This window comes from Taeniopygia guttata, chromosome 1A (genome assembly GCF_048771995.1).
Source record: "Taeniopygia guttata chromosome 1A, bTaeGut7.mat, whole genome shotgun sequence".
Classification (NCBI taxonomy): domain Eukaryota; kingdom Metazoa; phylum Chordata; class Aves; order Passeriformes; family Estrildidae; genus Taeniopygia; species Taeniopygia guttata.
Genome location: NC_133025.1, coordinates 66,041,210 through 66,066,310, shown reverse-complemented (window position 1 = coordinate 66,066,310; position 25,101 = coordinate 66,041,210). Strand labels below are relative to the sequence as shown.

The following is a 25,101-nucleotide window of genomic DNA, read 5'->3' as shown; positions in this document are numbered from 1 at the left end:
TCTTAGCCCAGGCTTTCTTTAAAAGTCAGGACAGGGAAAATTCAATCTTCACAGTTCCATCTGATTTAGAGGAGCTTCTGAACATCCAGAAAATTGTTCTTGCCCAGCACTGCTGCTCTCCTCAAACACCTGCAGAGCTGCAGGTGCATCTGAGCTGGTGTCTGAGTGATGGAGCTTGTGCATCCTTCACTCTTTGTTTGTCAGGCAGTTTTTGGGTGAGTCCTTAGCACAGCTGTGCTGTGCTCAGCACCTCTTCAAAAGGGCTGAATGCTTTGTGACTGCTCCTGGTTACAGGTTTTCTGGTTCAGGGACAAACTGAGAGGAGAAGCAGGCCAGCTGCAGATACCCCTATTTTTGGAGTCAGTCTACTTAGAACAGTGCTAAAAGTGATCCAAATTTTTATATATATATATATATATATATATATATATATATATATATTTTACAGGCAGAGCAAGCATTCCAGTAACTCTTTCCTGGCTCGTGGTGGTTTTGAATGGAAGTAAATAATTCTCCATTTAACAGTCTCAAGGAAAATACCTGTGAAAGGTAAGCTGATGAGATATTTTTACAGCATGGCTCCATGGCAGTGATATATCCTAGTGAACAGAACTTAGGCTCCAGATAGTGTCTGAGTAGATGGCCCTGGTTCCCTGCAGAGATTTGATAATCAAGTTGTTCTTTGGAAGAAAGAGATGGATGGGAAACCCAATTAAGGAAATTCTTAGGGGAATTCTTGTTTTTTAACACAGGGAGAAATAATGAAGGTCTGTCTGTAATTGTTTTCTGGATATGAGCTCTATAGCTGCCAGCACTGTCTAGGTAACCTGTTAGGTAATTTTTCTGTAGGAAATTTAGACTTTATTAAAACAAAAAATCAAACAACCCAAAACGCAGACAATATTCCCCCCACACCCCCCCCCAAAAAAAAAAAAAAAAAAAAGGAGAAAGGCAAATGTGTACTGAACTTTCATCAAAGAACAAATACTGCTGTTGCATCTCAAATTAGTGTCTGGTTTGCCTTCACTGTGATTATAAAATTTATATGGTTTCAGATGCTAGTTTAGTAAAAATCTAAGCAGCTCTGCAAATTTTAAGCAATGAAATAGGTCTACAGGTTTTGGCCTCTGGTAAGAGGCTATAAGAATACAGATAATTAAGCACATGACTCTTTACCTACAATATGCAAGTATTTGTAAGAAAGCAAAATAAAAGAAAACAAAATTAAAAGAAATCTAGCAGCAGTTTTATTCAAGATATCTCATTAGAATGGGGAAAACTATAAAGTCTTAAGTTTTGTTTACAAAAAGGCTGTGTTTATTTAAGGTGATAAATAGTGTAAGAGTTTGGTTGATGCACATAACAGGAAGCATTGGGAGGTCTTGTTATATATAATAACCCTGTTCTCCTAAGGCTCTTCCCTACAGTTTTACTAAAGATGTTTTTGAAGCTTGCACAACTCTGTTTTATGAAACTTTGTGTAAAACGTCACCCATTACAATATAGGGCAATGCAATATTCATTATTCTTTCAATTTTTGCAGAATACAACCCTAAATAGCGAGGTTCTACAAAAAATTGATTTTAGGGTTTGCTCATTTTTATTCATCATTAAAGTTAACCTAACCCAGAAGCATACTTTGATTAGAAACAGCAAAATTATAAAGATGTTTTTGCTAACTTGAAAATTAGTATGTGATTTGCTGGTTTTTGCTTTACTATGGCTTTAGGTTTTTAAGCTCCCTTGTGACATTGCTGTAGAGTAAGTGAAATATTTTTTAAAGTGATAGATTTTTAACTTGGACTGGTAATAAAGTTTAAATCTTCGGCATGGAAATACAAAATTTAGCTTTTAAAATTTTCACAAAAAGAGAATAGCAGTATAATGGATTTTAAGAAAGGAATGTATTTGTTTTCACTGCAGTTATTCTAATTAAATTTTTGTAAATCTCAAAATTATTTCCAAAAACATTTTGGAATTCATTCTCCTCCTGAAAACACAGTGTTTTAATTAAAAACAGTTCAATTAATCTTAAAAAAATAAAAAAACCACATCCAACAAAGGAAATTTTGACTTTAAAATTATACTTTAAAATGACTGCATCTGATCAGTCTATCACATGAAAAACATGCAACATGATTTGTAAGAGGATATGAGCAAATTCAGGTGGCTTTTTTAATTCACTTGTCACATTGACATATAAAAGGGGAAATTTACTGAAAATAATTTTTATTTCTTTGTATAAAAAGAAATTCAGCCCTAATCCTCTTTAGCACTTAGATATTACCAAGTATTATATTTTTAAAATATACTTACAGGACTTGTTTCAAGGGAACTTCCACAGCACTTAGAACCAGATGCTGCAGTACAGTTGTGAAAAATGATCAAAGAGAGAGATTGATTAGACAACTTTAACAAAAAAAACCCCTGCTTCCCTTCCCTACCCTCTCTCTTCTTTCAGCCCTCCACTTAAACAACCCCCTTTGATTAAAAAATAGCACTTAAAATTGTGTGACACACTCTGAGGAAGATTGTTTGGCTTAATTTGATTTCTGTTTTTCCTTGACTCCCTATATAACCCTTAATGGCAAAGCTCAGAAACTTTTTTGGTAGGAGGAGAGGGCTGTGCCAAGAGCAGAGGCAGCTTGTGATATGCTTTAGTTTGTCACTGATGTCTGCAAACACACACCTTGGGTGACAGCCAAAAAACCACTGGGGACTGTGGGGGGAAGAGCAGGATGAGCATGGCCAATAAAGGATGCTATGGTCATGAAGATATCGGCCACACTGTGAATATTTTTTCCTTACAGTGGATTTGTTGCACATGTGGACTTCCTTTTGTAGTAACAGGGTATGAAAGATTGTGGGAAATGGAAAGAAACCCCTAGAGATGCAGGAGGGTTTTATCTGCAGCCTTGGAAGAAGCTTGGATTGTTGTAAAAATAAAGTACACAGATATTAGGTAGAAAAATCATAAACTCATGTTTCTACAGTTGTAAATGAGAATATGCCTTAAGTGAGAAACTGAACTGATAAGATGCTGAAGGGTTTATAATGTAGGGGTGTGGTTGTGTAGAGTAGCTAAGAGTTTAGAAGTTATAACAGAAGAATATGTGTGTATGTGTGGTAGTAGTCCATCGGATAGAAGTATCCACAGTGCAGCAAAATTAAGTAAGGCTAATAGGTTAGAAAAGCAAAATAAACCCTGTGGCAACTGTCCATTGGTTTAGAAAGTTCTATATTGCCTTGTGACAAAGAACTTGTGACTACTTTGAGCTATAACCAACTGCTTGCTCCTCTAAAATCTCACAGCCCCTGAGACTGATGTTTGTCTGAGCAATGAATCCTTCTTAGCCCAAAGATGGTCCCACCCCTTCATTAACAGCAGTGACAATGATAAAAGATGACTGGGGATGAACATATCTGTCTCTTTTGTGTAAAACTTAGTCAAGTCACCAGAAAAGAGAGTGGAGCCAGTGTCACATGATCAGGATTTGGGTGTTCACATTTACAGTGCAGCCCCCTCAGCATCCCCTTCATCCCCGTGTGATGCCAGGGGATGTGAGCTCCCATCAAACATTGCCAATGCCTGTGACTCATGCTCAGAGGGATGGAATTAATTGTGGTTACATTTCTGGTGCTAATGCTGCTGTTTGCTCTTTATGTGTAGGAAACAGGAAAGAAGGAAAAGGGGCAGCATTCTTCTTTTTAGCAGCTACACAATAAAGTGTAGCTTTCAAAATAAATGACTGTTTTTTTTCCAAATTTTTTAAGGAGGGGGGGGAAAAATCCTCCCGAGATGCAATCTTGAGCAAAGTACAAGAAGTTCCCAAAGGATGCTGAACATGAGCAAAAACATTTCCAGCATACTTGTAGTAATGCTGTGTTTACTCTGTCAATTAATGATTCATTACCCAAAACAGCTTGTGCATTACAAATGGCTCTGCACGGCATTTATGGAGCTGCAAACTGTAAATGGCAAAGATGGCTTCACTTTTCTTGCAGCCATTTGTTTATCTGAGTACTAGAGAACAGAGCTGTAGAGAGAGTGGAGGGTATCATATCTTTATTTGTTTAGTCTCGCAGTGTCTTCGCTCTTCTGAGCTCCTATACTCTCCATGGACCTTCTCTTGGGTCTGAGCAGAGACCTGGACCACAAATTGCCTCTATTCCCCTTCCAAGACCTGTTGATGCATTGCCTCCATGGGCAGAGGGACTCCACAAGTGCCTAGAAGCTGAAGGCACAAAGGAAGTTGGTTTCCCAGAGCCATTCTGAGATGGTCATGCAATTGCTGCAGGACAGAAAAGAGGTCAGACCAAGTATTCTGCTGGTGTAAATCAGTCCAGCTTGTCATGGACTTGAATGGAATGGGCTGATTTATACCAGTTGGGAATCTGACCTGTCACAGACAGAGATGGAAAATGTAGCTCAGTTAAATTCAGTGGGAGTTGTGCTCCCTTGTCACGTGTAGTCCTGCAGCTGTGGGAGATACAGCTCAGATTTCCCCACTCTGGTGTTCTTAAAATTATAGCAGAGCTTTTCAATAATGGCACATTTTTATTTTATTTTATTTCCGTCAGGCTGTCTGAGCTTGGTTAACATGTGGTTGTAACTTTATTAGATTTTTTCTAAAATTAATTTCACCCCAATGGCTTTCACCTCGATAAATTAGCTCATAAATGGACATAGGTGAAAGCTGGAATACTCTAGCATTAGTCTAAAATAACAATTTTAATGGTTTTACTTTGCACATAATAGTTGCAGAATTTGATCAAAAGCCCATTGTGGAGACACTGTCTTGCCTTCAAAAGGCCACACTAAGCACACTTTGCAATTGCTGGTGCCAAAAGATCCAAGCTGTTCATTTGCAGTCTTATCTTCAGGACATGTTGGTACACAGATTTGCTCAGAAAGCCTCAGGCATCCAGGTCTTCTCAGTCTGAGGTGCACACACTCCATGTCTAACATCCAAAGGAAGAGCCAGGACTTCTGCACGAACTGAAAAGCAGCCAGTGCTTTTCAAATCAGCAGGTAGAGAGGATGAAGGGCAGCAAACATCTTGTATCTGGAATGGAGTGAAATACACTTTGTTCAGCATCACCAGACTGTGCTACTCCCCACCTGGGACTCACATAAAGGAGCTCACCTGTGAGCTGTGAGAGAGAAGAGCTTTGCATCCCCTTACAGAAACTATTATTGCTTTAAAAATAAACCTGTCATTTCCTGGTTGTGCAAAATTTGCATATTTCTTGGCTATTAGGAGATCAATACAGAGATATTAATCTCGGTATTGATACCCTAATATTCAAGAAATATCTCAGATAGTTTCAGATAGTGTCTGCAAATTGTCTTTCCCCCCAGCATTTTTTTTTTGTTCATATTGTTATCAGTTTTTATGAGCATTGTGTATCTCATGAATGCCAGCTAACCAGCGTGATAAAAATCTGAGAGCTGTGAGAACTGAAAAGATATTTGCAAGCAATTATGCAATAACTGTATTAAAACAAATTGGGGCCAAAGTCTAGACATTTGCCTTTCAGTTATGTGATTCTTATCTCTGTCATTCAGTTTCTCCATGGAGATGGTCAGTAAAGTCTCCCCATAGAAGAAAAGGGTAAACAGCAGAGATAGCCAAACAGTAAATTTTAAACAGATATTGTATAATTTTTCATTATTGAGTTAAAAATGTAAAGCCAAATAATGCACTATTTTAATTGATAAGTCTTCTATAGGTTTCTCTAGTAACTCTGCTGCATTCCAAGGAGCTGGGATCCAATACCTTTTAGGAAACAGCAAAATGAGGGTAGCTTCCAGATCAGTAAAATTTGGACTCAGATATGGAAACTGAACAAGGACTCTGCAGGTCAGAATTCAAGACAAATTTCAGAGCTGAATGGAACAAAGACCACGCAAGCTTGAGGTCTGCTTTTGAAGAGAGAGTGAGCATACTGTGTATTTTTGCAGACTAGTGCTGGTAGCCTTTAATTTCTTCTGCAGAATTTTGCACAGTGACTCGAATCAAGGGCTTTGTGTGAATTAAAACACGGTATGAGCAATAAAGAGTACCTACAGATATAGGAAACTGCTCAAGAAATAATCCTATGTAGAACTAAAGGCATGGTGTGACTTTAAAGCATATTCAATTTGCAGTTACTTTGACAGAGCTACAGAAACCACTGGGATTTGTCACATAAGGGAGATTAGGAGAATTTGGACTCCTAATCAGATTTTACAGCTATTAAGTGATGTGTTGTGTTGTGGACTCAGTAGAGGAGCTTCTGTCCTTAGAGCATATAGCAGAGGAAAGAGAAAAAAATAATCAATATTTTCGGAGGAAACAAGGTCAAGATAAACCAAGCAGGCTGGTGGGGTTGGTAGTGATCATAATTCTGATAGGATCCAATTGTCAGTTTTTCCTAAGTGCTGCTCTGTGTTTCTATGGTGTTTTGATTTATGAAGAAAAGTTTAGAAGCCCCATTTTATGAGAATGGGATCTAGATCAGTATGCAACTGATTTCTTGTTTCTTTAATGTCAGACTATTAGAATGGTGGAAAAGTCCTGTGCTTATACCCTTATTTCCAAACTCCTGTTGCCTTGCCATGTATTAGATTGACAATTCAGATGCTTTCATAATCCTGGACTAGTGCCTTCATCTAGGCTGTATAGGTAAGTTTCTGTGGCATTCATTGTTGTCGTAGAATTGCCACATATTTAGATTTTTTTTCCTTTTCACTTGAAGGCATATTTACAAAGCACATTATTTCTATTAATATTTCCATCAACATTTATATATCTATATATAATTATATATATTTAATTATCTATATTTAATTATTTATATATAGTATTATTTATTTATTTATTTCAAATGGTTCCTCCATTTGAAAACTGTGGGTAAGCATGAATGTGCAGCATGGCTGATGATTCTGGTATTCCAACTATTTACATTTATGGTACTGGAGCTAATTTGCTTAAAGTTAGAGCAATTTGACCTATCTGAGCTGCAGATAATTTTCTGGATCTTTCTTTTTTGGAGGGAGAATTGGAAAATAATTCTTAAGAACAAATATTTTCACGTATAATAAGACAGTCATGTGATAAGGGGAGGGAAAAGAATTGCTCATAACACCTAACAAAATTAGCTCAGGGAGTATTCATTATTAGGTGGTTGGTAAATTTATGTGATATTTTAGGCAAAAAAAATGCTTAAGATATGGTAGAAATATTGCCTGTTAATATATAAAATGAGGCACTGTGATTCACATTGGTTCTTATGAATTGGCACATTCAGTAAAAACATATTTTCTTTGTTTCCACATTTTTTTTTGCTGTTTTGAGAACAGAGATTTGAATGTGTGTTCAAGCATACCCACTACATGTTTTTACAACCAAGTTCATCATTCCCAGCTCAGTTTGCCCCTTACTTTATCAGTTCCTCCCACCATGATTTCTTGTTGCAAACAGAGAGCCAAGACCTAGGAATAAATCCCCTGCTGTCACCTCAGACATATTGTTTTGAGGTTCTTTTCTCACTTATTTCCATGTTGAACTCTCATATTCATGTTTCTCCCTCCGACCTCTAATGTTTTCTTTTTTGAGCATTTTTTTCTTGAACTGCTTGAAATTGTTGACAGAAAACCACTTACCGAAGACTCTACCAGCACTACTCATAAGAATGCCAGAGTAAGAAAAACAGGGGATAGTCTCTTGCAACTGAAATATTTGAATCAGTAAAAGTGTTGGTTGTCTTCTAGAACCACATGGTTTCATCCTAAATTGCTTCTTCAGCATAGAGTGAAATAACAATAGAAGATATTTCTTCTTGGGTGAGTCTTTCCTTGCAATTAATTTAGTGGGGAATTGAGGCTATTGGCATCTCTTGGAATGTTTGGCTCACCATTAAGACCCCCTTCTTCCAGATTACTCATCTAGAACCACAATTAGTCTCCCACAGGGGTTTTCTTTTTGATGTCATTTTAAAGAAAGCGATTTATGAGATTGCCCTGCTAACATAATGAAAATGGGCTTTATTGCAAGACTCTCCTGTGCTTTATTGCAAGAGCTCCAGCCTGTTTTATAACATAACCCAAAGTGCTGGAGCCAGTGTAGCTCTTTTCAGGGATTTTTGCTCGGGTAAGTTTGCATGGAAGCTGTGTTTTCTCTAGCATTTGTTTAGGTGGATGCAAGCAGAAAAAGCATGCATCAGCCCAGACACTCTAAGCACTTTCTCACACAATCTCAAGAAAGACATAATTTTAAGTTTTGAACTACAGTAATTTAATAACTTCTAAGCTTGGCATTAGACAGCTTGCATTAACTGATACTGGTAGATAAGGGATTTGGCACACAATGCACTAAAAATCCTTCCCTTTGAGGAAGGATTCACAGTTTTAGGGCTATGCTTGGATACAAATTTCTTTATAAATTTCATACCTGCTCTCCAGATTTCAGCCTGTTATCATCTGAGGTTTTGGGTTCATGCTTTTTACTAGTGGATACATTCTCTCCCTTTATGAACCTTGTCGAGAGCTGCCTTTAAGCAACCTGAGCTGATCTTTTCCTTGTGTCAATACTGGACTAAAAGAGAAAAGGAAAAAAAAAGCATATTTCAAACCCGCTAGAAAATAACTTTTGACATATGATAGTTAAAGCTTAAACTAGTTCCTATCTTATCCCTCTGTGTATTTATAATCCCTTTTGAATTCCAGCACATTTTGTTTTGACATTTTTCTCAATAGTTACCAAGACTAATATGAGTAGTTTCAATCCACTCCAAAACTGTGATACAAAATAAAATACACCAAAGATTGAAATGATATAAATAGCTATGTAGTGAATACTTAACCATATCATGTCAGGAGAGCTTGGGGACTCACTTTCAAAGTCAAGTTGCCTTCATCTTCACTGCATTTAGTCAAAGTAGCTACGGTTCTAGACCTTGAAGCTTAAAGTACTGAATGTAGAAGGCATCCTTAAATGCTTTATTTTGATTCTTAGGCAGTAAAACAAACAATCTGGGGCTTTTTTTGATGGGCCACTTGCCTACAAGAGTTCCTCTGGCAGAGCAAGTGTTGTGGCACAGCTCCTCTCTTCTCCACATGGCAGCCCACATGGCGCACCCTACCATGTTCAGCTCTGCTCAGGATTGAGGCTGAAATCAGTCTCACCATGTTTACTCTGGGGAAAACCAGCAGCTGCACTGCTGGTGAAAAGCTGTCTAAAACAACTGGTAGTTTTACAAGTAGACCCAGTATTTTTTTTCCCCTTCCACTCCCCCCAGCATCTCTCACCTCCAGATTTCTTTTGTTGCTTAATCTTTCAAAACCATTCCTACTTGCTGTGTAGCCAACCCAAGCAGTGCTGCTTCCTGGTCATGACTTACCACGTTCCTTACCATGATCTCTGCCAGATCAGTCCAAGTCTCACAAAACAGGATGGACCTTGATTTGTTGCAGACTTAGGATTTATTATCTGCCTGTATCATACAAGCAAAAAGCAAGAGACACAGAGAAACAAACATCCATGCCAATCCAGATCAAAGACAAGATGGCAGCTTATGCAAAGCCTTTTTCTACATATTCCTTGAACCAATAGCATGAAAGAAAAGGTGCAAAGTCATTATACTCTAACCAATAAGAAAAGGACCCACGTGGGTTTAACACTGACAAAAGGACTTCTATGAACCTCAAACAATACACAATAATTCATTTTATAAGATTGAAACTTTTTCTATCTTTGCAAAGCATATATCTACGACTTTTCACATCTCAAACTATTAATAAGTTCTTGTTCTTTCTTATTTTTTCTTGTTTCTTATGATAAATACAAATGTATTCACTTGGTTCTTGCTTTCCTAGCTTCCCATGGAAAGGTTTTGAAATTTCCCAGCCTTTCTCAGCTTTATGTCTATTTTCTGGGGCCTTTTTGCACTTTCTAAGGTCTTTTACCTTTTTATGTTCTTACACCCTGCCTTTGGAGGGCTGGCACTTCAAATATGAGAGCAGGAAGCAGCGAAAAAGGCTGTGGGGAGATATCTGATTTTTGGATCTCCATCTCTCCGCTCCGCGAGCACCAGGTTTGCCTTCCACAAGGTCTGAGGCCTGCACAAACTTTGCAGCATTGCACCACTTAGACAAAAAATGTTAATTGTGATAAAACCCCTCAGATGTCACATCCCTTCAGAGACCTTTTCCTGTGGGAAAACAGAGAGCTGTGTCCTGGTGTCCTGATGGACAGATTTTGGAAGTGTATCCAAGGCAAGACTGAATGGATGTTTGTGGACAGCCCTGCTTCAATCCATTTTAACCTTTTGCAAAATCAACCTCTTGTTTAAAGGTCTTAATGTTTAAAGTCTTAGGAAAATTGCTTGGATATTATTTTGGGAGGTTCTTATAAACTTCAGCTTGGCTCTTGTGCAGCTCCATCTGAGGCACCATGTCCTGCTCAGAGCCCATCTTTGTGAAAGAGATTTCGATAAACTGGAACAGTTTAAACAGTGCCATCAACTGAGTTTTAAACAGAATATTGGACCAGGTGACCTCCACAGGTCTCTTGGTCTTAAATTATTCTGTGGTGCATTGATGCCCTCTGGGGAATTCCTGTAGGAGAAAAAGAGTTTAGGCATGTGATTGATTGATTCTCCAAATAAAAAAATTTCTAAAATGTATTCCTAATTTCTTAAGTTATGCACTTGTCTTTTTGCATTTCATTATGGAATTGCTATATTTAGATTGCTCATTTTTAGTCCTCTTTCAATTAAACCTGGTTATTGCCTTTTTTTTTTTTCCTTTTTGCTTGAAGAACTCTGGAACAATTGCAATTTTTATTTGGTCAAATTTTACAGGAATTTACTTGTCTCTGTCTTGTAATTTTAGTGCTGTATAGATTCTGAGAAACTGTAGACAGATCAAAATGAGTTTAGGAGGCCAATGCTTCTGTCAATATTCTTCTCTTTTTTCTTTTCTACAGAAATGAAGGATAAAATGTCATTCTAATTGCATAATCCTTTCCTTTTAGGACAGATTGCAAAAGGAAGGGCTCTTCCAAAGAACTTATTATGGTTGTTTCTTATTTCTGTTGTAGTTGTCTGAGGCCCCGGTCAAAACCTTAGTCATGTTTTTCTAGGCATTAGTTTAATACATAGAAGCAGTTCTTGCTCAGCAACCTTATATTTAGAAGGCAGACTAAGTAGATAAAAGAGAAGAAAACATCTTATCCAGGCTTTTTCAGACAGATTGAATTTTATCTTCACTGCAAAAAGGCAGAACAAAAAATATTCCTGAAACCAGATTGATACCTGAAATTGAAATTCTAGTTAATCAGTGGAGCAAAAGTCAAAATTATCTCAATGCAGCTGCAATCATAGAGATGAGATTAACAAGTATAAAGTGTGCTGCCTAGAATTCTACTTTGACCAAAATTACTTGACATAAAAAACCCCATCCTTCTAATTCTTCCTACCTTACTCTGTTGTCAATACCTTAGGAAAGGGATTTAGGGTTGCTTATGAGGCTTTTAGTAGTAAGTATGAACTCCTGTCCCTTGCTTGCTAAATCAGTAAGACACAAACTACATCATTACAAAAAGTTAAATGTTTGTTAAGGTCTTTCTTACCCTGTGAAAGATACTGCCTGGTTTTGGTTTATGGCTTTATGAAAATGACCATAAAAAGGGCATTTGTTTGAAAAAAATGCAATTAGAAAGTTCAATTCATTTCTTATTTATTTTCCCTCTCCAACTGATTTTAACCACATCTCCATGTGAGATATGTCTAGTTAATTGCCATCTCCAAAGTTAAATATTGATTCTGACACAAGCTGTTCAGATAAGAGAGGTTATCTTCCACTGCAAACACATGTTCAAAACAAACTTTCTCATGCATCTGAAACAATTCATTATTCACATTTCAATTGTATTATAGGTGTTAGTAACTTTTTCTAGCTCTATTCTGTCCTTTTATGGTTCCAATGGGCTGCTCTTTGTTGCTATTGCTGACCCACTTTCAATAGTGCATTAAGTTATGTGATTAACATCTGTCACATGTTGTTTGTACTCTCCTCTTCTCCCCAGGGATGGAAGTGTGTGCAGTGAAGTGTCCTGTTAATTTGTTATTTTAAATATGAATGTTGCTGTGTATTTATTAAAAAAGGCAAGGTTAGGGAACGGGCCTTACTTTTGGGCTAAAAAACGAGTGTGCTTGTGATGCATTTTCCCCTCAGCCCTGATTAGAAATAACAATATTATGAGTAAAATTAACATAGAGACTTCATTTTATCAGAGCAATATGACATCACATGGTTTGTTTTTTTTTTTTTTCCCCAGCTTCCATCAGTGTTTTGTTTTTCTGCATTTGTTCTTACAGAAAGGCATGTCTGTTTACTAGTGAACTATCTGAGTCCAAAATGCTATTTGGATCGTAGATTATCTTTTACCTTTAATAGCCACAGTGAAGATATCATAGGGGTCTATATATATATATATATATGTATGGTACTAACAATAATTTAACATTAAAAAAATTAGTACTGCCAGTAAAAAGCAGTCCTTCATCAAGAAGGGTGATGGAACAGTTTTGCAGCGCTTTAACTTTTATCTTGTTTTTTCTCATTTGTGGTTTCTGAAGTGGTTCCTCATGGAACTTGCCTTTGCTTTCCTTGCTCATTTCTTTGCCCAGTTTATTTCTGGTCATCTTGGCCTATGCAAAAGCTAGAAGCTGTGAGTTATTAGCTTTTAAAAATGTGAAAACTTGTTTTCATATTTATTGGGCTGTTTCAGACTAAAATGTTGGAAACAGTTGGGAGGCTAATCAGAAACTTTCTGAGAAATACTAATTAATGAAAAATTTAGTGGTCTGGATTGCTTTTAGCACAAGAGGCTCATTCCTTGTCAGGTTTCTATATCCACGGGATGTTTGCTTTGTTATCCTGAGAGCACTTTCTAAGTGGAAAAAGGAAAGTTTGAAAAAGAATGCATGATAACAGAAAATGAGAATATTATAAATATGAACTCTGGCTCTCCTAAAACAAATGGCTAAACTCTAATTAACCTAACTGGGCCCAGAATTTCATCCTGAATGTTTCTGATAGTATTTTTTGAGCTATAGAATATAGGTTTGAAGAAATACTGTTATCTATGGTATACAATGGTGGAGGGCGCCACGAGCTACTGTGTACTTAATGAAATTCAAAAAGAGTTCTCTGTGTTGCTGAGTCACTGTCACCAGGCTTGCCACGTGGCAGTGATTTTCTCTGTCACACTCTTTGAAGCAAGGACAATTGTGAAATCTGGCATATCAGGTTTCAGTACTGCTGCTCGCATCCCTTCTCCTTCCCTCTCTGTTGCCTTGTCTAATGTAATTCTCCATCTTCTTCTGGTTTTGCCTGGGACAGCCCACAAAGTGCAACAATATCCATTGGCTTCGATTTGGGTTATCTGACTTTTCAACGCTGAATGAACAGCTGAACTGTTCAATTGAGAACTCAACAGAACAAACCAATTGAACAGTTCCTGTTTCATGCAACACTTTTCACCTAAAATAAGACCTCTAACCCAATGTTGTTATAGCTAAGATTACAACAGGGAGAAGACCTGGACAAAAGAGAGACTATATTTGCTCTACAAAATCAATTTTCTCATTTAGCAACCTAGGCCAAGAAGCTGCCATTTGTTAAACTGCTCTGACAAGATGCCTCTGAGTGACCATATCCTCAAGCAGAGAGAACCAAGATTAAACCATTCTGTCACAAGTAAACAAGAAAAAAGATGGCCTTAAAATTGGAGAAGAATTTTCCAAACTGAAGATAGCATTCAGCTCCTGATGTTGAGCCGGAAGGTTGCCAGAACTTCAAGAGCATACTTGAATTAACCTTTCTCTTTCACGTCAAGGACTTAGGAGTCCAAAATTAAAGGTCTGTTTTGTGCCACAGGCTCTCTTCAGTCTTCCTCTAGGATTCTAGTAATCTCCTGGATCCTCTTAGGCTCTGCAAGCAGTAGGAGATGATAGAAGAAGTCTTTTGCTTGGAAGAATTTAGTACCATGTGTACTTGGGCTAGCCAAAAATCCTGGGCCTCTATGTCAGGTATTTAATCAAGAACAGGAACTTTGTGACTGCACCTAATAGCGAGCATGAGTTTCTGAAGATGCCTTTGCTTCCTGTTGAATATTATTATAAGGGTAATTTCTCATGGAGTTAATTATGTCTAATGTCAAATTAGAATTTGCCAGTGTTGATTATAATTGGTTGTGTTTTGCTGCACAGAGAAATTCCTAATGCTGTGCTGTTTAAATCATAGTTCTGGATTAGCAGTGGAGAAGGATTCTTTGGAGTGAAGAACTGACAACTGTAATTGTGCAATGAAATAATTGAAGCATGCTAAGCAATTAAGGAGTCTATTTATAGCCAGAACATATTTATGACTCTTTTTGCCATCCTTCTTTTTTGTTACCTTATGCACAAGGGAAAGAAACAGCAAAGTTGAGTTGCCATAGCTTAACCAGAAACAATAATTGTGTAAAGGTGGGATCAGTGGGCAGCACTGCATTAAATATATATCAGAATGTGGCTTTGGTGGCCAGGTCAGGGCCAGGGACATATTCTGATTTGTTTGAGTAAAAGAACTCAACAAATTTCTGGATGGAATTTCTCATCCAAAGTCATTCCTTTGCTCAACTTCTCCAGGGGTAGTGCTCCTCTTGAGCAATGTGGGTCAGCTGCTCCTGTGTGAAAGTTTCATCACTTCTCTTAGTCTCAAGAAAGTGACATACTGTTCCTTAAAGATTTTGGCAAAAGCTGAACCTCACTGGAAGAGGGGCCTCCACATTGTTTGCACAGAGGCCAGGGCCAAACCCGTGAATCTGGTTTATGATTCAGGGACTGGAATCTGAATAATCTGGAGGAATTTGTTCTTGCAGTCCTGGTTTTAGCCTACTTTAGCTACTTTCTTGGTTTTATTTCTTATATATTGATGAGGTATTTGAGCAGCATAAATCAAAATTAATCAAAAACTACATAGCCCTGAGCCATGTATTTGAGTCTGGGGAAAAGAACATGGGGTTTTGCTTTGTGCTTTGACTGCTACCTATCTCTGTTGCATGATCCTAAGAAGACAGGGTGGATTTTTCATGGTAAGGAAGATGATTATCACTAGTACAGAGAGGGAATATGCAAGAGATTGTAATGAAAGAGCTAAGGTCATGGTTCATAGCAAACAGGTGAAATAAAAATATTAGTTGCTGTAAAGATAGTAACACCTCAGCAGTTGGGAATTAGTTCTTGTGATTCGTACTTTAGCCTGTTGTGTCAATTTTGTCGGAGCAGGATGTATAGCAGGAGAAAGAACCATTATGTCTCTCATGTTCAATTTCTTTTACTTATTTTAGTCATGGTTATAAACTGTACTGAGGGTCCTCTCTTGGATTGCTCTTCCTGTCCGAGATGACATAATTTATTTCTTTGCTGAATCATTTCTAGGTCTCACTATTTTCTCTTAAAAGTTATTGTAGAAGCAAATTCCTGTGCATCTTGCTTCATAGTGCAGTTAAAGTTCTTTTAATTTGAAAGACGTTTTAAGGACTGAGATGCTAGTGAGACTTGAAAATTGCTCAATGTTAACTCAATTTTACTTTACTATTAGATTAACATTACTTTTCAAACACTTATACCCCTTTTTAAGTTCTTAAGTTACACATTAAGCACAGCAAGCATTATAGATTTTGCCAGAAGTCTAGATAAGATCTGACAAGATTTGCTATTTCCAAAATAACATGAAAACAGTCCTTCTTAATCCTCTACAATTCAGAAAAAATAAACAAAAACTCTAAGGTATTTCTGTTTGTCTAGACATAAACCCAAGTGGGTTTTTTTTTTTTTTTCCCTTCTGCACTAAAAGCTTCCACAGTTGCTATTACATTTCCATGTAGAGATTAATCAAGGACAGGTCCCTACTGGTGATTTCTGTCCCAACAATCTGACTGCTAGAGATGGTGGGAAGAAACTTGGCAAGTTTTTTTCGTCACTGACCTCTTCCATTTAGACAAACCTTCATGACAAAGGCTGGTTTCTGGGCTTAGATCTTCCTCTACCAAGTCACTTTGTTTTCTAGGTTGTGTAGCCCTTAATGTGCCACCAACTCCTTCATCAGCTGGGTTTCTGGGCTTCTTTGGTGAGTAGCTACAAGCCCAAGGACAGGAAGGTTTGATCCAGAGTAGCCTTTTGCCCTCTTGCAAACATTTTCTGCTTTGCAGAAGGATCAGATGCATGTGTTGGCTCTCACCTCAGAGAGTTAGGCATAAAAGAGAAGAACTGTTCCTGTGAAAGCCCAGTTTGCAGCCTCAATAAAGAGGAGCCAAAGGCTTGGAAAGCCTTTAGTGTGCACCATGACAGGTGAACTTGCTGGGGAAGCTGCCCTGTGCCCCCAGGATGCTGTACCTCATTCTGTGGAGACAGCAGACCAGACCCGGGTGCTCCCACTGCCTCTTTGCACAGCAGCAGTGGTGGTGTCACAGGAGGACCCTGACCCTATGCTGTTGATCACACTGGTGGTGATAAACAGGCTCCTTCATGGCTGAGTGCACACACTCAACACCTACACCATGGGAAGGGTGTGGATGAGCTCTAGATTAAGTCATCACCTTCAGTGCAGCTCTAAGGTTTCTGGAAAAAAAGTCTTTGTGGGTGATCTGAATGACAGTTCATGTAGCATCAAGGGGGACATGCTAAGGAGTGTCCCTTAAGTTAGCCAGGATTGTGGGAATCTTCACCATGAGGACACTCATTTTATCATGGAGCTAACAAAACAGGAAATCCCAGACAAAAAATAGCCATAAAGCCAATATATGTGCGATTATACTGTCACTGTGGGCCTGCTGTGCTCAAGAACAAAATCATAATCTTGCTGAAGGCTCCTTTATTGCCTACACCACTTTTCATTGTCCAGAGTTTTCAATTTCACAAATGAAAATTAGGGAGCGTCATTCCCTTTTTTGCTGAGATGTGCTTTGTTGCTGAGCATTTCAACCCAAGTGCTTTGAGGCTAAAATCAAGACATAGCATTTCAGTGTCATCTCTTTGCTAAATCAATTCTCTGATGTTTGTTTGCAGAGGAAAGAGCCTAATGAAGGAATGAGCCTGAATATACATTAAGATGAAGCATGCAGAAAAAAAGATGAATGCTCCTTAGAAACCTGTGAGTAGGATCTTCATCTGCCAACATACCAGAACATTAGGAGCTTAATACCATGGTGCAGGACATGAGAAACAAGGATTATATAGATTTAAAGATGTTGACTTCATCTAGATAGAAAAGCTCCATGCAGCTGTACAGGTTGGAGGCCAAAGGAGCTTTGCAAAAATAAAAGATAAAAAAACAAAACCAAAATAAACCCCCATTGGTCATAATGGACAACAAACTGGGCAGGAATCGGCAGTGTAATCTTAAAAAAAGGTCAAGCACATTGTAATTTGGTTGTACTAGTGAGAGTGGAAGGAGATTGAGGGAAGGGAGCCTTTCCCTCTTTTGCTCTAAACACTACAGAAAAAACTGTTTCGGAAAAGTCAGCAGTAATTAAAATGCCTTGCTGCCTGTTAGTAAGGAGGATCCTAAGAGAGGGGCTTGCCAGCATACAGAGACATTCCAAAATATTGAGCAACTGCTGTCCAACTCCACATTCATCCATCACAATGAACAGAGGGTCTTGCTGACTGTGAGCTATGCATATTTTTGTGGTTTTGGAGCCATTCTCAGCCAGTCATTAAGGAGATGGAACTGAAGCACCTTTTTCTGTCTATTGAGGAATGCTGACACCAACTGAACAGAATGTGAATTGATTAAGGGCTTGCCACTTCTAAGGGCTTGCTTCAAAATCAAGCCAATAGCTTCAGTCATATTGCTGTGCATGCAGGGATAGAGATGCTTGTAAGCACTAATGGAGTGCTACACCAAGTGCTTATGATTGCACAAGGTTTTTGTGAGCCAGAAAAAGAGATTGCAAATGCCAGGTTGTGGAGATGACTGCCATTGCCTATTCCAGATTGTGCTCCTCCACCTGCAGTTGAATTCTCAGTGCTGGAACCCCTCCCAAGCCTTTTCAAGCCAACCATGTCATGGAAATGGTTGCCAGTGATTTATCCAGAGCTTGGCATGAGATCTTGGCTGGGTGGGAGGCAGAGTTTGGCCAACAGAGTAAATGAATAGAGTTGAAATAACTTTTTCCCAAAAAATCTGATTTGTCTGCTTATGAAGAAAACCTTTTATTTTGCTGTTCTTACAGGAAATCAACTTGTTTGTTTGTTTCACTAACATAATCTGTAGCAAATTCAGATAAAATGCATCTGAAAACATTGCCCAGAAGTTTTATGGGATGCTTTGGGTTCAATGCTGGTGGTGGTCACAGTTGAATGAGTCAGCCACCAATAAGCACAGTGTTTTCCTGGGATGTGGTCACAAATCAAATCCACTGGCCTCTCCTTGGAAGGAATTTCTGTGTGTTACAAATTGGCTTGAACTGATTTTTATTGTCACCATGAACATTTATTTCAGTAGCCTCAGCTCTTTCACAGCTATTTACATGTCACAACTACTGAAAATGCTGTATTTCTTATCAGAACTGCCATCAATTCTGGCAGGTTAAAGGGTTTTCCCCAAAGCAGCCTGGTTTGAACTGCTCCTACTGCATCATGCTTTTTGCAGGGCAATAGCTGAATCAAATGGCACAGTCAGAGATGTTAAATAGGATTACAATAGGTTTATTCCTCATTTGTTGACATAGTTACTCTTATCCAACTACTGGAGTGAGACCAGATGAGCTGAACTTGGGGCAGGTCGAGCCAAACAAAAGTCCTGTCAACCCTTTCTGCCTGATACAGACAAAAATAAGGGGTGGAGTCACCTCTATTATTTTACTTCCTTTGTATTTGCAGAATTTCAAGGATCTGTGAAACTGGACCAAATTAAAAGCCTTTGACTCTTATTGATACAACCTTGCTCAAGCTTATAGGAGTCTTTACCAGCAGGAAGACTTCCAAAGTATCCAGCATTAGAAAGGTCACAGCAGGAGTGCACACTGACAGGTAACTCTTTTTTCTCTTGGTGGGTACACAAAGGGGCATCACAGGACAATAAACCAATTGTGATGCTCTGTTTAATACATGCAGGAGGGTTTTATCCTGATGAAAAAATGTTAATGAGCTAATGAATGTTCTTCCCTGCCTCTACTGCTGCAGCAGCAGCCTGAGGTACAGGAGGGCCTCGGCCACAGAGGTTTCTGGAGCTGTGTTGGTGATGCTCCTCAGTCACTGAGATTTTTGGAGCTGTGTTGGTGATGCTCCTCGGTCACAGAGATTTTTGGAGCTGTGTTGGTGATGCTCCTCAGTCACAGAGGTTTTTGGAGCTGTGTTGGTGATGCTCCAAAGGCCACATTCACGTGCTGTGGCTGGCCTCAGTCTATGTCAGGCTTCTCCAGTGCCACAGGGAGAGAAGAGACAGAACATATAACAGGAAGAGTAATGATGTGCAAACATTGCCTTAATTCAATTATGATACTGTTCGTAATTTAAGGCCTCCAGAAGGTTTTGCAGAGGATGGGATTAGCAGAACTCTTAGGTTCATGCTCCTGCTGGGGCTTGCAGGAAGGAGAAAGTAGCCCAGAGCTCAGAAGTGTGGCAGTTCACTCCCAGAAGATGAATTTGGTGGTCTGGAATCCCCTGTCAGTTGTCCCTGGCCCAGTACAGACATCTGAGGCTTCCCAAATGTTAACCTCCACTCCCAGCATGAACCTCTTTCTTCTCCTTCTGAACTTAGCTTGCTAAATTAGTTTTGACATAGACTATTTGGGGTACAAACAGTCTATAAAATGTTAGTGGGTAATGGTCTTTTTTCCCTGGCATAAGATTAACAAACCCAGGCAAAACATCCCAATGCTGTGCAGCTGATTCTGAACTGAATAACACAAGCTCTTACAACAGCCTTCAATGCAGAAATGAAATGAAATTTCCCTCAGAGTTTATTGATGTTTCCCATTATGACACAGTGCACATGGTTCAATTAATTCAATAAAATTTTACATAAAACCAAAATGAACTTATAATTCTGCCATTAACTGCCAGCAATTAATATTACCTCTGCAGAAGGAAAGTCCCCTCAGTTCCATTCTTGATAATTCAGCCCCAGTAATCAGTAATTCATCTTGATTGCCTCAGTGCCCCTTGAAAAAAACAGAGAATGCAACATCTTAAAATTATTTCTAATTTAATTATGTGGTTTTAAAGAAGGATATTTTATATTGGTGGTTTCTTATGATCAGGAAAAAAAAACCTCCGTAGCCTGTCAGGAAATGCAGTATACAGTAACAAATCTCTCAGCCATATTTTTCTTTTCACAAATCTTCATAGATGAAGTGTTTTGAGAATCAATGTGTAATCTTTTCATCTGAATAACCTATGCCATAGTGAACATATGGTTTGTGTAGTCTTACCATAACATGCCCACGAGAGCTCAGAAAATTTTAGAAGATCCCTGTTGCCTTTGCAAACATGTGGATAAGTTAATAAGATTTTTGCTTCTAATTATAAATTAGTGTTTTTTTCTTCTTAAAAGACCAGAGAATTTGTACCGTATGAAAGCAATAAAGAAATTATAAAGTCAGAGATTTCAACAAACTAATATTTTCTTTATAAGAGAAAATGAAATTAGAGTTACAACCAACTTTTTACTGTTTTTCAGTTTGATGTGTGTGATGTAAAGTTTCTTATAATGAAAGATATTTCTATATAAACTTTTTTTTACCTGCTGTTTGCTATAGCTGTCTTGCTAATAGTCTGCAATACAATCTTATTTCTCCTCTTTCTTTGTTTTCTGGTAAGTACTTAAATTGTAAAAAAAATTGCAAAAAAAATTACAAAAAAAGAGAAAGAAAACCCAAAAATGACAGCCAGAAGCAGATAAATCCAGGTGAGTTTTTCACAAGAAAGTTTCTAAGAATGCATGCACATTTTTGCCACTGGCTCACTGGGTGTGATAAGAAGCTTAGGAGCTCAGAAAGATCCCTCTGTTTGCCAAAGCTGCACAGGAGGAGCCCTATATCTTCACTGAGGCCCCAAATTGCTGCTCTGATGGTCATTCAGATCTGCTGATCATTCCGAGCTGGCTGGAGCATGCTGAGCATCTGTTCTCTTCCTCTCCTCCTTCCCCAAGAGCAAAGGTGTTGAGAAGGAGCTGGTATTCATCTGGATTTTATCATAACATGGGCCAAGATATTAAATGGGTTTTTTGAAGCACTTCCAGAACCAATTATCTAGCTGGTGAAGAGATAAAAATGAGTTACAGATTGACTTGGGTAAGATAAAATGAATTATTTGCATGGCATATGATATATTCCAGTACTGTAATGCTGAAAAATAGCCCTAAGCAATGAGCCTTGGGAGCAGCAGTTTGACTGCTGTCAGCTCCAAACCAACTCCTGAAGGAAAGAAAACCACTTGGTCACACTGCCCAGTCTAGGGAGTCGAATCAGACTTGCTCCTCATAGTACAGATACTCATATATTACAAAATTTGTTTAAGTAGAGGCATCTGAATGACTTGATGGACTGTAAAATTTGTCCCATCTGTTTTTTCATCTCAAGATCATCTAAATTGTTCTATAAAGATCTCCAAAGGTGGGAGTACCCACACCGAGTTAGATGCTACTTCCCTTTATTTTTCCCAATATTCTTTTCCACTGTCATTCAAACCTATAAATCTGAGTCATGAAAAAAGTAATCCTGTGGGTTTTTGGTTTTTTTTTCCTATTAGGTGGAGCAACACTGTTTTCTTCATCTTTTTCCCACATAATATATTTTCTTAGGTTTCTATTTGGTGTTCTGCCCACAGCCTTCTCACTTGGCCCACCTCTTTCTTGAAGTGTGGTGCTCAGCACTGGACAACAGCTGCTGGACCCAAATAACCTGGAAAGATTGTCACTGTGCTTTTGCTCTGATTGCACACCTTGCTGCACTGCATTCCTATTTCAAGGCAGTGTTGCCCTGTTGACACACAGCTGGAACAGCAAGGACAGCCTCTGTGTCTTCTCTGCAGAACCCAGGCATTGTTTCCTCCCTCCTCTTTGCTTTTTTTAGCACAAGATTCCATTTTGTGGAATACAAAAACTCTGTGAAATGTTTAGTGTGAGACTATGGAATCCTGTGAAATATTAGCCTGTCTTCCCAGACCTTCATTCGTCCACTTTGTCATTCTGAATTTCCCTTTCCTCCAGCATAGTGGCAGAAGTTCTCAAGATAACCTCCTCTGGAAATAATTTTTACTCCATCATTCTACACCTGCTTATTGTGGGAAGATGATGGTGTCCCTTTTTTGTAACTTTATTCAAAAATTTAAATGCTTTTTTAAAATTCACTCCTTATTTTCTTGTTAATACTGCAACTCTATCCCTGTGGAAGTCAGCAGGTGTTCAGCTGAGCCTTTGGGGAGCTGATAATGCAAAGCATCCCCTCTTGGCAAGAGGCATCCTCTGGAAGGCCCTGGCATGTGACCTGCTCTGTGTTTTGGGAGAGGAGAGAGAATTCCAAATTAAGAGGCACCATCCTATCACTGGCTGTGCAAGACACTGCCTGAATCAGTGGCACCTGCACAGAGAGTGGAGCCCTCAGTGCTAATTCTGCCAACTGAGCTCATGGGAGGCTCCAGGGACACCGTGGCTACCTCAGGGCAGGTGCCCAAAAACAGCGGTGACATTTGTCCCTCTGTGCCCCAGCTGCCCTGTGGGTGTTACTCGTTCCATCTGGGCTCAGCTGCCCAGGATCCAAGGGTTTCTGGTGTAAACTACATGACTAAATTCTTATTTAACCAGGAAACTCTCCAGAGGACTATTCATCCTTTCCCAGCCACTGATCTCACTTCTGAACAAATTCTTCCCTGGACAAGCTTATTATATATTTTTGGGCGTTGAAGGAGCATAGATGACTAAGATTGAAACTGTCAGTTTTAGGTAGGATTAACAAAGGCTTATATTTAGGTTTATTCATATGTAAAGTCAGATAATTGTACTTCATGAGTCCACCGAGTGGACTCAGACTTTTCTTAGTTTTGGTCTGTGAAATGGCAATGAGCAAAAGAGCCTCCTAGTAAAATAAACAACTCATGGCTTCCACTATGCAAAAATTTCTGTCCAATTAATGCAACAATATGGTATGGAAAAGTTTGGAAAAAATATACTAGGTGAGATTTGTTTCCTTTCCCCTTTGTGCGATTCTTTTCTTCAGACTATGAAAACAAGGTTACTTTAGTGTAACTAACCTTTAAGAAGCTTGGTTTGTTTGCATGAGTTGAACTCTGTCCTGAATTGCTTTTTGTGAGAAGTTTCTTTCATCTGAAATGGGCTTCTTTTTTTTTTTTTTTTTTTTTTTTTTTTTTCCCCCCATGAAAATAACAAAATCAAACAGAAATAATTTATGGATGGTCGAGAGAAGGAAAATAAAATGGGTCATCAAAAAGGAGGAATAATGAGACTAGAATCATTCATGCTATTATGGATTCAGCATAAAAACTTGTGCAGTTATGTGGTGTTGATATCAAATTGAGAGTTATTTATTGAAAATCTGTGAACAAAAAGAGAGGTTTGGCTGTTTTTTTTACGTGGAAAAATGTTGCAACATGTAAAAAGAGCTATAGAATTTCATAAATAAATGTTTGTCTAAGAATTGTCATCATTCCACCTGATAGGAGTTTCAGTTTTCATATTTATTACTTTTTTGGATAATGGAGGATAACAAATATGTTTCTGAAATTTGGAAATAAGCTATGTTTTTCATCAGTTATCTTTATTAAAACATGTTTTTTTTGACATCGTACAAGGGTGAGCATAAAATCTTGCTCATCTAATATTGAAATGTGCTGGATAAAGTCAACTGAGCAATTCCATCCCTGTACTTTATCAGTGTTTTTAGATTTCTTTTGTGGAATTCATCCTAGCAGGCAGTTGATCCCAGGAGAGAGAGATCAGAATCTTAAATGGGCAGAGAAATAAAAGAACACTGATCACATGAATATTTATGAGAATTATGATTAGAGACAGCTTTTAGCTACAAAAATTACATCTGGATTCAAATTTACTAAAAATTAATAGATGTATTCCTGAATTAACACTTAAAAGTCCAGATTACTGTTGTAAAGTTGCAAGTCTTATAGAGACTATTTCACTTTCTTTTTTACAAGACTTTGGGTTCAAGATTTCTCCCAGTCCATATGGGCAGTGTGTGTCCATATGAAGAGTGAATGATGGAAGATCTGAGTAGTCAAATATTCAACTTGTTCTCTCAAGCTTGGAAAAAATTGGCCTGTGAGTAATGCAGAAGCCTTTCAGGTCTTAGTTTGGGGTATCTTAAAGAGCAGATTTTTCTTTTTTGTTGTTGCTCCTCTGGAAATTTTGAAAATAATCTATACCCTGTATTTCCAGTCTGTTACATCCCATGAGGTAATATTTGGCTTCTGTGAATTGAATTGAGGGCATTTCATGGGAACAATATAATTGAAGCCCATGATCCTGGTTTTTTGAATGTTAGGTCAGGAACTGCACCATTCACTCTCTGTATTTATATTCTGCTCAGATGTTTCCTCTGTTCAGAATCCCTAATCCCTTCAGTTCCTCTCCCTCTTTTCTTTGAGAAAGAAAGTCTGGCAGCTGCGAGAGCAAAAGCTTCAGACACACTGAGAACATCTGGAAACTTGACAGTGAAGATCTGAATCCAGCAGCTCCATGGTTGCTGTCTGAGCCCTCTGCAACTGCTGGGTTATTTATCTCTGGCCTTGGAGAGCAGCTCCAAGTGAATCTCTTTTTAAGAGCATTGCTAGAAGGATCGTCATGGAAGCATTTGCTCATCCTTTTGGTCACTTTGAGTGCAGCAAAGGGCTGGAAGAGGTTCAGGAAAAGGTTGTCACAGGACAGTTTCTGGTTTGCCCCCAGGCACCAAATGTGGGATATGTTCATTGATCCTCAGCTCTTCATTTTCCCACCCAGCTCTGGGGTAGTTCTTCTGTAGGCATAACCTCTCATCAGAATGAAGCCCAGTTAAATTCTTCACCCTGAAGTCTGATGCTTTTAGATCGTAT

General features: G+C 38.5%; 1 long non-coding RNA gene across 1 annotated transcript; it reads left to right on the top strand.

The window, feature by feature from the left end:
- Window positions 1-445: 445 nt before the first annotated feature.
- LOC140682254 (uncharacterized) lies at window positions 446-19,711 on the top strand. The gene is made up of 3 exons (XR_012053743.1): window positions 446-549; window positions 17,101-17,185; window positions 18,919-19,711. It is a non-coding gene; the product is annotated as an uncharacterized lncRNA (long non-coding RNA).
- The last annotated feature ends 5,390 nt before the right edge of the window (window positions 19,712-25,101 follow it).